This window comes from Monodelphis domestica, chromosome 6, assembly GCF_027887165.1.
Source record: "Monodelphis domestica isolate mMonDom1 chromosome 6, mMonDom1.pri, whole genome shotgun sequence".
NCBI classification, from domain to species: Eukaryota; Metazoa; Chordata; class Mammalia; order Didelphimorphia; family Didelphidae; genus Monodelphis; species Monodelphis domestica.
This window is the reverse complement of record NC_077232.1, coordinates 93,533,401-93,546,436: the sequence shown is the minus strand read 5'-3', so window position 1 is coordinate 93,546,436 and position 13,036 is coordinate 93,533,401.

Below are 13,036 nucleotides of genomic sequence, written 5' to 3'. Positions count from 1 at the left end.
TGGGCAAGTCACTTAACTCTCATTCCCTAGCCCTTAACACTTTTCTGTCTTGGAACCAATACACAGTAATTATTCTAAGACAGAAGAAAAGGTTTTAAAAAATTATATTACAATAGGAATTCTTAAACTTTTGCAAATAATGAACCCCTTAGGCACTCTGGTAAAGCATAAGAATTCTTAGAATTATGATTTTAAATGCCAAAGAAGTAAACAAACAAAAAATGTTTTAGCAAGTTTCCCTGTCAGATTCAGTTCTTATAACACTTGTAATACTGCTTTTATAAGAAGGTGCTACATTTTTTATAATCATTGTGCTGCTTAGGCCTGTTTCCTTCTTCTGGAAATAAATTTATTTTTAAATCTAAGTTTATTGGTAAATTCTCTGTGCTTCCATATTGGTTTCTTCTGATAAATCCTGTTTATCCTCCTCATGGAATTATTTCTTTTTTTAATCTTCAGAATTTCATTTTTGAGCTTCTCCTATTACCCTGAAGATGACTTCCTCATAGTATTTTAATCTATAGAATTCTACTAATCTTTGACTGAAATATATGAAATGTTTCTTCCAAAGCTAGGGTAGATGAAAGACCATGCTCAATTTCCTCTTCTCTATCACAGACTCTCTTGGGGTATGGTCACATCTTCCTTGAGATCACATTATTTTCATCTTAGTAAAAGAGTTGCTTTCTATTAAGAAAAATCTGATCCAGATTAAAAATTATCTTTTATTTCCCTCATTGTCTGAATAATGTAATTATTAAAAAACACAAGTTTAAAAGATCATTCAAAACTCTGATTCTTTTTTCTTTTTTTCAGAGAGCTCTAGCAAGTGTTGGACTGACTGAAAAATTCCATCACTTCTATATAATACCTTTGTGTCAGACTTTTCTTAAACTCCTCATGTTTTTTTTTTTGTTGTTGTTTGTTTGTTTGTTTGTTTTTACCAGATGGTCACTATTCTACTGAAGTAACAGGAATTATTTATATTTATCGTTAATTTTAAGTCAAATAATTTCATTCATGTTTTCCCTTTCTTACTACATGAGCATACACATTTAAATTGCAATGATATTATATTCCCTACCCTTTTAGGTCACCATGTTTTATTTTTTTTTTTGTTTGTTTTTAAATAAGATTTACCCATCCAGAGAGATAGTTTCACTATACATTTCATCCCACAATGCTTCAGTGACATAAATAAGGCCAATCAAGTCTATTTGTAGGAATTTTAGTTTCTCTTTAATGTTGATAAATATTGGATATTTATGTGTAGATACTTTAGGCAAAAAACTTCAATACCAGATATTCCTTCAGTTTTGTCTCCTGTGAATTTCTGGCTATCTCAAGTGTTATTTTCATCTTTCATTATAGTGAAACTTTGTGGAATTTAACTTGGAAAGGACATGGTACACATGCAGCTTCTCCCATTCTTCTTTATTTTATTTTAAATCCATTTTGTTTACTAGGCAAAACACCTAATACAAATGCATTTTTATCATCTTTTATTTTTTAACCCTTGCTTTCTTTCTCAGAATCAGTACTGTGTATTGGTTCCAAGGCAGAAGAATGGTGAGGGCTAAGAAATAGAGGTTAAATAACTTGCCCAGGGTCACACAGCTAAGAAGTGTCTGAGGCCAGATTTTAACTCAGATACATTGAGACATCTGCTCCCTCCTCTTAGCAGCTTTTTGTTATGTATACTCTATCCATTAATATTCTTTGACCTAGGTATTCTATAGTTGAGAATATGCCTGTAATTGTCAAGAGAAACATAAAAAATAAAAATGATTATAAAAATAAATTACTTGTTCAAAGATTTTTATGAAGCAATATATGTATGTAATATAATGCAATTGCAATATAATATGGCATGGATTGGTGTTGTATGCTGTTATGATGTAATAATTGAATAAATAAAATAGAATAGAATGGAATATTGCCCCCCAAAATACAGAAATGCTGAAATAAAATGAACTCTTCTACAAAAGAAAACTGATTAAAATGAATTTCAAAACGTGAATATAAAGGATTATGATCAGGAATTTAAGAGTTTCAAATACAAGAATTACTTCAAATCTAGCAAAGTTTTATGAAATAAGGCTAAAGAAATCAAAACAATAAGGCAAACTATACCAGAGAAAAAATCCATACTAACTTCAACAATAAAAGGGAAAAAATGGGGAATTAGAATAAGGGGACAAATACAGCATCTTGATGGGGACTTACTGTGTCTGAAAATGCATTGTTACAGTTTTCAGTTTGAAATGAAATTAACTATAAATAGCTACTAAGAAAGGTTTAAGTAGTTGTATTTACAATCAGTCTTCCTTCCTTCCTTCCTTCCTTCCTTCCTTCCTTCCTTCCTTCCTTCCTTCCTTCCTTCCTTCCTTCCTTCCTTCCTTCCTTCCTTCCTTCCTTCCTTCCTTCCTTCCTTCCTTCCTTCCTTCCTTCCTTTCTTCCTTTCTTTCTTTCTTTCTTTCTTTCTTTCTTTCTTTCTTTCTTTCTTTCTTTCTTTCTTTCTTTCTTTCTTCTTTCTTTCTTTCTTTCTTTCTTTCTTTCTTTCTTTCTTTCTTTCTTTCTTTCTTTCTTTCTTTCTTTCTTTCTTTCTTTCTTTCTTTCTTTCCTTCTTCCTTCCTTCCTTTCTCTTCCTTCCTTTCTTTCTTTCTTTCTTTCTTTCTTTCTTTCTTTCTTTCTTTCTTTCTTTCTTTCTTTCTTTCTTTCTTTCTTTCTTTCTTTCTTTCTTTCTTTCTTTCTTTCTTTCTTTCTTTCTTTCTTTCTTTCTTTCTTTCTTTCTTTCTTTCTTTCTTTCTTTCTTTCTTTTTCTTCCTTCCTTCCTCCCTTCCTTCCTTCCTTCCTTCCTTCCTTCCTTCCTTCCTTCCTTCCTTCCTTCCTTCCTTCCTTCCTTCCTTCCTTCCTTCCTTCCTTCCTTCCTTTCTTTCCCCTTTACCTTTCCCCTTAGAATCAATATTATGTATGTATGGCTAAGGGATGGGAGGGGTGTTAAATGACTTTCCCAGGGTCACACAGATGGAAAGTGTCTGAGGCCAGATTTGAACCTAGGAACTTCTGTCTCTAGGCCTGGATCTCAATCCACTGAGCTACCCAGCTGCTCCCAAAGGAGGAGTCTAGTGTTTTTTAATAAAATAATAAATCTAAATAATTTAGATCCACCAACATCTGATTCTACATATTAATTTTTTAAAAAGATTAGAAGGCTATAAGGCTTTATTCACCCATTCTATTATGCTTTTTTAACTATTTGCCTTGAATTTTCTAGATATTTATCAATCAGTTTTCCATTTGCTCTCTGTTGCTAGACCTGGTGATTGAGTAAAAGACCTTAAAACAAGTTTAACCAAAGTTCCAGTGTTTGATCTGAAAATTTTTCCTTTTTATTATCTGAAAGGGAAAATGTGGTTGCTTTATACTGCTCAGGGAAAGAACATACTTTGTAAATAATTTACACTTCACATTGACTAAGATCACAGCAGGAGGTTTATAATAATCAATCCTGTGTATCATAATAAATTCTTGCTGTAGGATACACACGGTTTCAGGAAACTTTTCAACAGTCTTTACTTAGATGATTCATTGCTCAAAAGGCATTTGTCCCATCAACATTATGTTCAATTTTTCCAAGCCAAAAATAATCAATTTCTCAGCTGACTTATTTGGTGTGGAGATATTCTGATGCTTAATTGCAGTTTCAATTATTTAGAACTTGGGAATCATAGTTAAAGCTGAAGGGAGCTTCAACTAATCTGGACATCCCACCCCATGGAGGAATGCCTTCTGTGGCAGCCATGGCTGGCTATCACTCAGACACAGCTTGAATTCCTTCCCTGACTTGGAGTTCAGTATTTCATAACTCAGCCTGTTCTATTGTTGGACACCTCTGGTTATTAGAAATGGCTTCCTTATATTGAACCAAAATTTATCTCCTTGTGACTTCTACCTCTTAGGCTTCTCTCTAGAATAACAACAAGTCTACCACTGTTTTGTGCTTTATATTCCTTCAAAGTTGAAGGCAATGTTCATTTCTCCTCTAATTTGTTTTTCCTTCTTCAGGGTAAGTTTTCTTTTCCCTTCCATTTTTCTTTATATGACAGATTATTTAGACCCCTCCATATCATGGTCAATATCCTGTGCATAGAAGGCAATTTGTCAACATTCTTCAAGATATGGTATGTTCATAATAAACATGAATTATTTCATTCACAGATAACCACAAATTACCATGACACGATTATTTATTTCTTTTTATCAAGTCATTTTACAATTGCATATATATGTGATAATTACATAATATTATTTATATGATATGTATTTATTTTTTATAGGGATAGAGACTAGACTTGATTACATCAGAAATTTCTGGTGAAGAATTACCTCCATCCAAGTATGTTGGCACCTTCTCTGCAACTTATATTTCTAAATAGCTATTCAAATCACTAAAAATTATTTGTTAAATGATACAATAGTCATAGAAGCAGTATATGTCATAAAAGGACTTGAATCCTGGTTCAGAAGCTAGATCTCTATCTGCTCTATTATACAGTTTTTTATTGTATAGTTTCCTTATAAATATCATTATATATATCTATATATCTATATATATATAAATATATGAAGTTTGGGCATATATAATATACAGTATATAGTATATTGTCTTCTTTCCTTCCTCCTCTGAAAGAGTTGGTGAATCCCTAAGACAACAATCAATAGATAGATTTTTAGATTACTTTGGATGGGGAAATTTTTTTTCACTAATCTCTAACTGAAACTTAGCATTTCTTCCTGTCATTTAAAAACATTATCCTGAGAAGGGGATCTATAGGATTGACTTTCAAAGGGACTCATCGACACACACACACACACATACACACACACAACACACACACACACACACATGAGTTGAACAAGGGTTTAAAACTGCACCTTAGTCTGAAAGCACTAAAATGTGAAAGGAACAACCCACTGTCACATAGCCAATATCCATCCAAGGTAGAATCTGTTCTGAAGTTTTCCTGACTCTGAGGTTAGCACTCTGTCCACTCCACCATGTTCTTTTTCTGTTTAACATTTTTTTAATGTTATTTTGTTTTCAGTAACTCTGTGACACTGGTTCATATAATCACAGGCAGTATCTAACCAACATAAAAAATTGCAATAGAACCAAGCACTTCTGTACATGCATCCATATGGTGCCAAATAATGATATTAGAAGGAAGATGATTGTGTCTTTGCAGCCAAGATAGTTCCCATTGGGAGGCATTATTACTCTTGCCACTATTCCTCTCTGATTATCTAGCAAAGCTTAAAACAAAGAGATATACTCACCAACAGCATTTGTCTCTGGGATGGGTAATATTGGGCACAAAGTTGAAAGTGGAATTAGTATTCTTTATGCACAGGGTCTTTCCATGCACATATCTCAGTCAATCAATCACGCATCAAGAATTTATTAATTACTATTAGGCTTCAGGCACTGGTCCCACAATGATAAAAATTAAACCGTTTTCAAAGAGTTATTATATATAAATATGAAGGAAGAAGAAATATAACATATACTTAGGTAAGTGAATGCATATATGTGCATACATATATGTGTATGTGCATATGTTTAAATGCACATGTATAATATTACACATGTGTGCGTTGTGTCCATCAATAAATATTGACTAAACAGCTGCTATATTTTAGGCCCTGTGCCTTAGAACTGGAGATACAAAAAAAAAAAGGCGAAAGATATCCCTGTCTCCAGTCTAACTGGGGAGACATCATCCAAAGAAATGTATACAACAGAAGCTATATTCAGGATAAATAGGCAAGCATTAGCAGATGTGAGGAACTGGAAATAATAGAAGTAGGAGAAGAGTTCCTGTAGAATATGGGATTTTAAGAAGCCAGAGGAGCAACAAGTATTAAACATGACATGTGTGAAAATATGAATGATATGATAACACATGTCCAAGCAATATCATATTGCCTCCTCTCTTGGAGAGAGGGGAATGGAGGAGGAAAGAAGAGAACATGGATCACAAAATGTCAGAAAATGATCATTAAAATTTTTATTAGGGATAATTAGATGATTCAGTGGATTGAGAGTCAGGCCTAACGGTAGGAGGTCCTAGGTTCAGATCTGACCCCAATTATTTCATTATTGTATGACCTGGGGCAAGTCACTCACCCCCCATTACCCAATTCTTACCACTTTTCTGCCTTGGAATCAATACATAGTGTTGATGTGAAAACTGAAGGAAAGCATTTAAAAATATATTGACATATAAGCTGGAAAAAAAAATTAAATGATTTAAAAAAATAGAAGCCCTAAATTTTAGGAATTAGAATGGAAGAGAGACTGTTCCAAGCAGAAGTCAGGAAGAAAACCCAGAACTAAGAGACAGAATGTCTTTCTCATGGAACACTCAGGACAACAGTGCCACTGGATGGAAAAATACATATTGGAGAATGAGGTGAAAGAAGATTGTAAAGACAGAAGGGAGGGAGGTTCTCAGGGGATCTGCATGCCGAAGCACTTTGCAATTGCTCCTAGAAGGAATAGGAAGCAAATGGAATTTAGTGAGTAGGTAGGTGCCATAACAGGTTTAAGGAAACTCACTTTAGTGGAGGAATGGTTTAGAGTGGAAAGAGACTTTAGGCATGCAGTTCACCAGCAGATTATTATAATGAACAAGTTCTGAGGTGCTGATGGTGTACAGGAGAGTGGTGGCAGTGGCAGAGGAGAAAAGGGGGCATATTCTAGAGATGGTAGAAGAGTGAAATCAGTGGACTTTGGCAGCAGATTGGATAGGTATGGTGAGAAATAGTGAGAAATCCAGGATGAAAGCCCAAGTTGGGAGCCTGAGGAACTGAGAGACTGGTGTTGCTCTCTAACACTAAAGGTAAAGTAGGAGAGAAAAAAGGTTATAGGGGGAAATTGTCCTACTTTTGATAGAGTTTTAGATGTCTACTGAACATGCAGGTCAAGATGTCTGAAAGGCAGCTGAAGATGCTAGACTGTAGATCGGCAGAGAGTTTGGGGTGGAATAGGTATATATGAGGATTATCAGCACAGAAATGGTAATTAAATCTATGGAAAGCTGATGGGATCATCAAGTAGAGTAGTATAAAGAGAAAAAAAAAGATGTCTTCAGAAATAATTCTAAGGGACATTTATGATTAGACTAGGGCATGATCTCTGGAGAAGGATCTGACAAAGGAAATCAAGAAGTAATATAATAGGTAGAAGGAAAACCAGAAGAGAGTGGAGTCCACAAAACATGGAGAGTGGAGAGTATCAAGGAGGATAGAGTGATCATCAATTCCACAGGCTACATCCAGGGGTGAAAGAGGAGAGAGTAAAAGAAGGTACTTCAGTTGCAGGAGATGAGAAAGAAAGAAGAGAAAATTCAGGGAAAATGACAGTGAGTGTTCAGTTAAGATTACTTAAAAAATTTGTGGTGGACTCAGTCAAATGCATGATTTTCTCCACCTATAATTAGCAGCACATATGTAGGAGTGAAAAACAGTAAATGATGTGACTAATCCAATGCTGAAGCCTAGCTGGGCATAATAAACAATATGATAAAAGGTCTAGGAATGAAAGTGAGGAGAGTATAGAATTGATTTGGTTCACCAAGAATTCAAGATGGAGAGAAGTCCTCTTCTATGAGGGCAAGAGCTTGCTAGAAAAGAAAAAAAAATTAAATCAGCTATCAAACTCATTGAGGAAGGAAAGGGAGTGACCTGGTAGGGCATGGTCTCTATAAAACAGCTACTAGGATTGTGATTAGGTGGTAAATATTGTGTGAATTAAGTATCTGGAGTACCTCTAACCCAGTCCAATCCTATAAAACTCACCCTAATGGATGGACAGAGGAGTCAGTCACCCATCTGCCAGCACAGAGGCACCATTGAGGCCAGGAAGCTAGGAAATATAATGTATGAGGGTTGTGATCCAATAGAAGGATCTGGAAGGATCCAGGGTTGGGGCTTAGTGGAAGGCTTGAAAAAGCCAGATTGGGAGGCTTGGTGGGTCTCTTGGCTTCCATCCCATTCCTGGGTCCTTGATCTTGGCCATTCTTGGAGCCTTCCCAGGGACTAATCTTTCTTACGATCTCTGGCAAGCAAAAGCAATAATACCTATACATTTAATATAGAGTCTCCAAGATTGATTTTTATTCATTACAAAATGAATATCATGAACCTCAAAGGAGGAGAGGTTATTGAATGATAGAGGACTGAGAGAGGAAAATGAGAAGTAAGGAGTATTCCAACTTTTTTTACCTTGAACACTAAGTTGAGAGAATGAGTGAAGGTATATCCAGTACTGGAAAGAGTAATCAAAGGGTATTATGTCATGAAGAGGAAATAGATTTCAGGAAAAGGTGGTAGATGGAAGGAGTGGGAGAGGTAAAGGTTTAAGATAAAAGGAAGTTGGATGTCTCTGGAATAGGAATTCCAGAGGGAGCAGGGAAAGAGATGGGTAGAATTAGAATGAAACTTTGAAGTGGCAAGACTGAGAGGGATTGGATTGAGGAATTGAATGGTAGAGGGTGAAGAATGATGATCTATAGATATTCAGAAACCCTGGGATGTGAAGGGCATGACTAAGTATGACAATGTTTGTCAGAGGGTAGATGTAGCAGGACATAGAAATCAAAGGGAGAATTACTCTCCTTTGCAATGGAGGTTATTAGACTGTCAGCAGGAGGTGGGAGATGCTTGGGCTGATGCAGATGGAAGTGATTGCTTTGGGGCAAATGGGAGATGCCTAACCCCTGGAGTTTTTCCCTAAGGGATACACTGTGCCTAGCAGGAAATGGAAGGCTCAGTGCTTAAACTCAGATAAAATCTTATCTCTTGAGATGGCTGAGTATGAGGTGGCAGCAAAAAGGGTTAGACTCATTGTATTATACATATGTATTATATATATTGAGTATTGTTACTTTGTCAAATTTAGACATTTCTGACTCTTCATGACCCCATTTGGACTCTGGAGTGCCATGTCATTTCTTTCTCCAGCTCATTTTCCAGATGGAAAAACTGAAGCCCAGGGTTACATGGCTTGTAAGTGTTTGAAGCCAGATTTGAACTCAGAATGACTTGTCTTCCTGACTTCAGGCTGAGTACTTTATATGCTGTGCCACCTAGTTGCCCTTCATATATTAGATGCAAGTATGTATGCATGTGTTATATATACATATATATTTGCATACACACAACATATGACTACACAAATGTATTAATATCTATCATTTATGCACATGTCATATGTTATCTAAATATGTATACATAAATATAACATATGCAAAGTAATTGGGGGAGAGGAGAACTATCATTGGGAGAATATAGAAAGATCTGTCAAAGGAGTTATGTTATCAGCATGTTAGCTGATCTTAAGAGAAGCTAGGGGTCCTAAGATGGAAGTAGACTATTCCTGACATAGAGTATGCCTTTGAAAATACATAGAGGCAGAAAATGAAATGTTACATATGGAAAATATCAAGATGGATATCATGGCTGGGACATAGAGTGGTTGGCAGGAAGTCTTGTATAATCAGTTTGGAAAAATAGTCTAGAATCACATCCTCAAGTGATTTTAATGCCAAACTAAGGGATTTGTAATTTATCCTAGAAATTATGGGAAACAACTGAGACGTTTACAGTAGGAGAGTCGTTTTGTCAGTCCTAAACTTCAGGAATGTAATTTTGTTTACTTTGAATTAATGTTTTCAGGTTGAATAATTGGTCACCTGCTTCACCATTCAATGTCAATGCATTGGTTAGGCTTTATGAGATGATTTAGCAACAACCCAAAAAGTCAGCAGACTTTGAAAATGGATCAGCTTTTCTGGGACTCCCCACTTATCTATTTTTAGAACATCAATTCTTATTAAAAGGTCATTTTTCATGAATTTTGGTCTTCCTTTCTTAGTTATCTCTCAATCCCCATGGCAAGATCATGACCTTATTTACTTTTTCCCCTCAAAAGTACTATCATGTATCCATTTTCACCCACTCACAGATTCTATAGCCCTTTATACATGGTTTTATTTAAAATTTAGTTGAATTTAGAGAGATTTTCTTGAGTATCTAATGTATTTCCCAGAAAAGTATTATTAGGTGCTTTGTGGGAAACAATAGGTATGGGGCTATCTTCAATTCAGTAAAAATTTAGTAAATGTTTGGTGACAGGTTGACTGCTTAGTCCTATTTCTTTCTAACTAGTTAAGAAGAGAGGAAATAGAATGAGATAAAAAGACTAAAGCTGAAATCTGAGGATCTACACTTTCTCACATCTGTGGTGATTTTACTCATCAAATTGGTTGCAAAAGAGATTGATGTCACCAGGGCCTTAAATGGGTCAACTGCCTTAAAGCAATCAATCAATTATCCAGCACTCTTTTGAATATAGGTAAATGTAGAGGTGACTATGACTTAATCATAAAAATTCCTCATAGTCAAGTGAATTGACCTACTTAGCATATTCTTGAAGATAGTTTCATGCCAAGTATACTTGACATTACACTGGTTAGAATCATACAATTTTGGGTCAAAAGAATGTCAATTTTTGTTTAACTGTCTTTCAAGAAAGATCAATTCTGGTATTTGTCCTTCCATTGTTTGAGACTGGATTCAAAGTTAATAGGTGATCTGGTATGCTAGATAAATAAAGATGAGTCATATTTACCTTTATACATCCTTATTAATAATATGGTTTTCAAAGACATTGCTGTGAAACTGCTTTCAGAGAAGCTTCTGAGTCACTGTTTAGAAAGTCAATGAATTAGCAGTAACCAAAGAATTTACCACAACTCCACCCTCTATCCTTGCCTATGCAATTTGTTTCTATTGCTATCTGAAATTCAGATGAACTTGGAGTATGATATAGATTAAGAAAGCCAGGAGGACTTAAATGTCAAAAGAAGTAGGTTCCAGTCCTGACTCAGCCACTTATTAACCCTGTTACTCTGGGGAGATCATTTAACCCTTTTGTGTCTTATTTCTTCACCTCTAAACTGGGGGAAATGTAGGGCACTTGCTTACACACACACACACACACACACACACACACACACTTATAGTCACTCTGGATGAACACAAAAGCCCAGAGTTACCTCAGAGGTCATCCCTTCCCTTGCAAATAATTTCTGAATAAACGTACTCATTACAACAATGTCCCTTAGAAGTCACCATCCAATTTATGTTTGGAAAGAACTAATTTCAAACCAACAAGCATTTATTTTCTACCATATATGAGTCACTATGCTAACCTGCTGCCTCCAGAGACTGCCCATCCTACTTCTAGGTAGCTCTCATCATAAGAATGGCTTAACTTAAACTGAGCCTAACTATGCCTCTCTATAATTTCTGTACATTTATTTCCAATCCAGCCACAATAATATGTTTGAGCAAGATAGTACTTTTCAGGGAGAGTGACTCAGATGAGGTCAGAAGAATGGGTTTCTGGAGTTCACAGGGGCAAGATCTTTATGAACTGCACCTAGTCTTTTAAAGAGCAGAATAGGATTTAGCTGTACTTTTATAAGAATAGCTTACATTATGATAGATAAAAGCTGAAGTTATAAAAAAGGTTACAGAGAAACCAGCAAGATGAATATAATTTTGGTGGATTTTTTTTCTTAATAAAACCTCTGATAAAATCATAAGTAATGGAAAAAAATATGTAGCAAACCCAGGCTACCATTTCTTCTCTTTTCCCTCTCAGCCAGTTATTAGAGGAGGATTCAGCACTACCATTTCTTCTGTCTTCTCCCTTTGCAATGGAGAGGGAAGTCAAGGAACTTCTTGGTTGTTAGCTCTCTGTATTTATCTTATAACCAGTCACATAACTCATTGCATCTAAGTAATCTAATTGCATTCTTCTAAGAATAGATGAGGCTTCTTTAAAGTTCATTCCAATGGAATTAAACAATTTGTTGAGCAGTATATTTTGAATTTATAAACTCTCTTTGAGGATGGACTTTTGCTTTTGAGTTGAACTCAAGCTCTACTAATCATTTCTCATGATTTACTAAATGGTAAATGCCTCTATCTTTTGAAAGACTTGTACCTTACTTTTTGTATGTGTCCTAGGCTTTGACCCAGAGCCTCTCAAAACGGATACCCTTAGGAACCAGTGTGATTTGAAGTCTTCCAGCAGTGTCACAAAGTTACAAATTTTATGTTACTCTAAATAGAAGAAGATTTGTAAATAACTTTATTTCCTAGAATTTTTGCTTAACATGCATATGTAATATAATAAATATAGCATTCAAAATGAACAATGTCTTTTATATAGAGACACTAATCTCAAAATATGTCATGAATTTGAAAAGAACTCCATAAGAACAATTATTAAAAAAAATGCACATCTGAGTCTCTGAGCTTCCCCACAATGATGCCAACTTCAATATTCAGTGTGCCACAGTTCCCAGTAAAGAAGGTTGTTTTGTGCAGGGGTGTGGAGGAGACTGAGTTAGTAAGTTTCAGAAATGGGACTTTCACCTATGTCTCCCTGGATTCCACACTGTCTTTCTAGACATATATAGTTCTGTCTCAATAAGCTACCTGTGTACATACCTATCACAAATATCAGCTGAGTATTAGAAGATGTACCTTCCCTGATTATAAAGGGGAAAATATTAACCTTTTCATAGGTGAAATTGATTATTAATTATTAATGATTAATTAATAAAATTAATTAAAAATCATTAATAAGTTCCCAGGGAGAGTCACTGAGGCAGGCAGTGAATTCAAGTGCCTACCATGAAGCATTCCATCACTGTAAGATTTGTACTCTTCTGCCACAAGATAGACATCTTCTAGTAGCCAAACTTTCCTTTACACAAAACAGAAAAGGGAATAAAATAAATGAAAAAGCAGCAAGTATACAAAATATAATATTCCCTTTTGTCTTTCAGAGAGGGTAAAATGTGTACAACATACACATTTCATACACACACAATACACATACATACACAGAAAATGTCTTATTTTATCATATCCTTATTAAACAGGCATTAGGGAT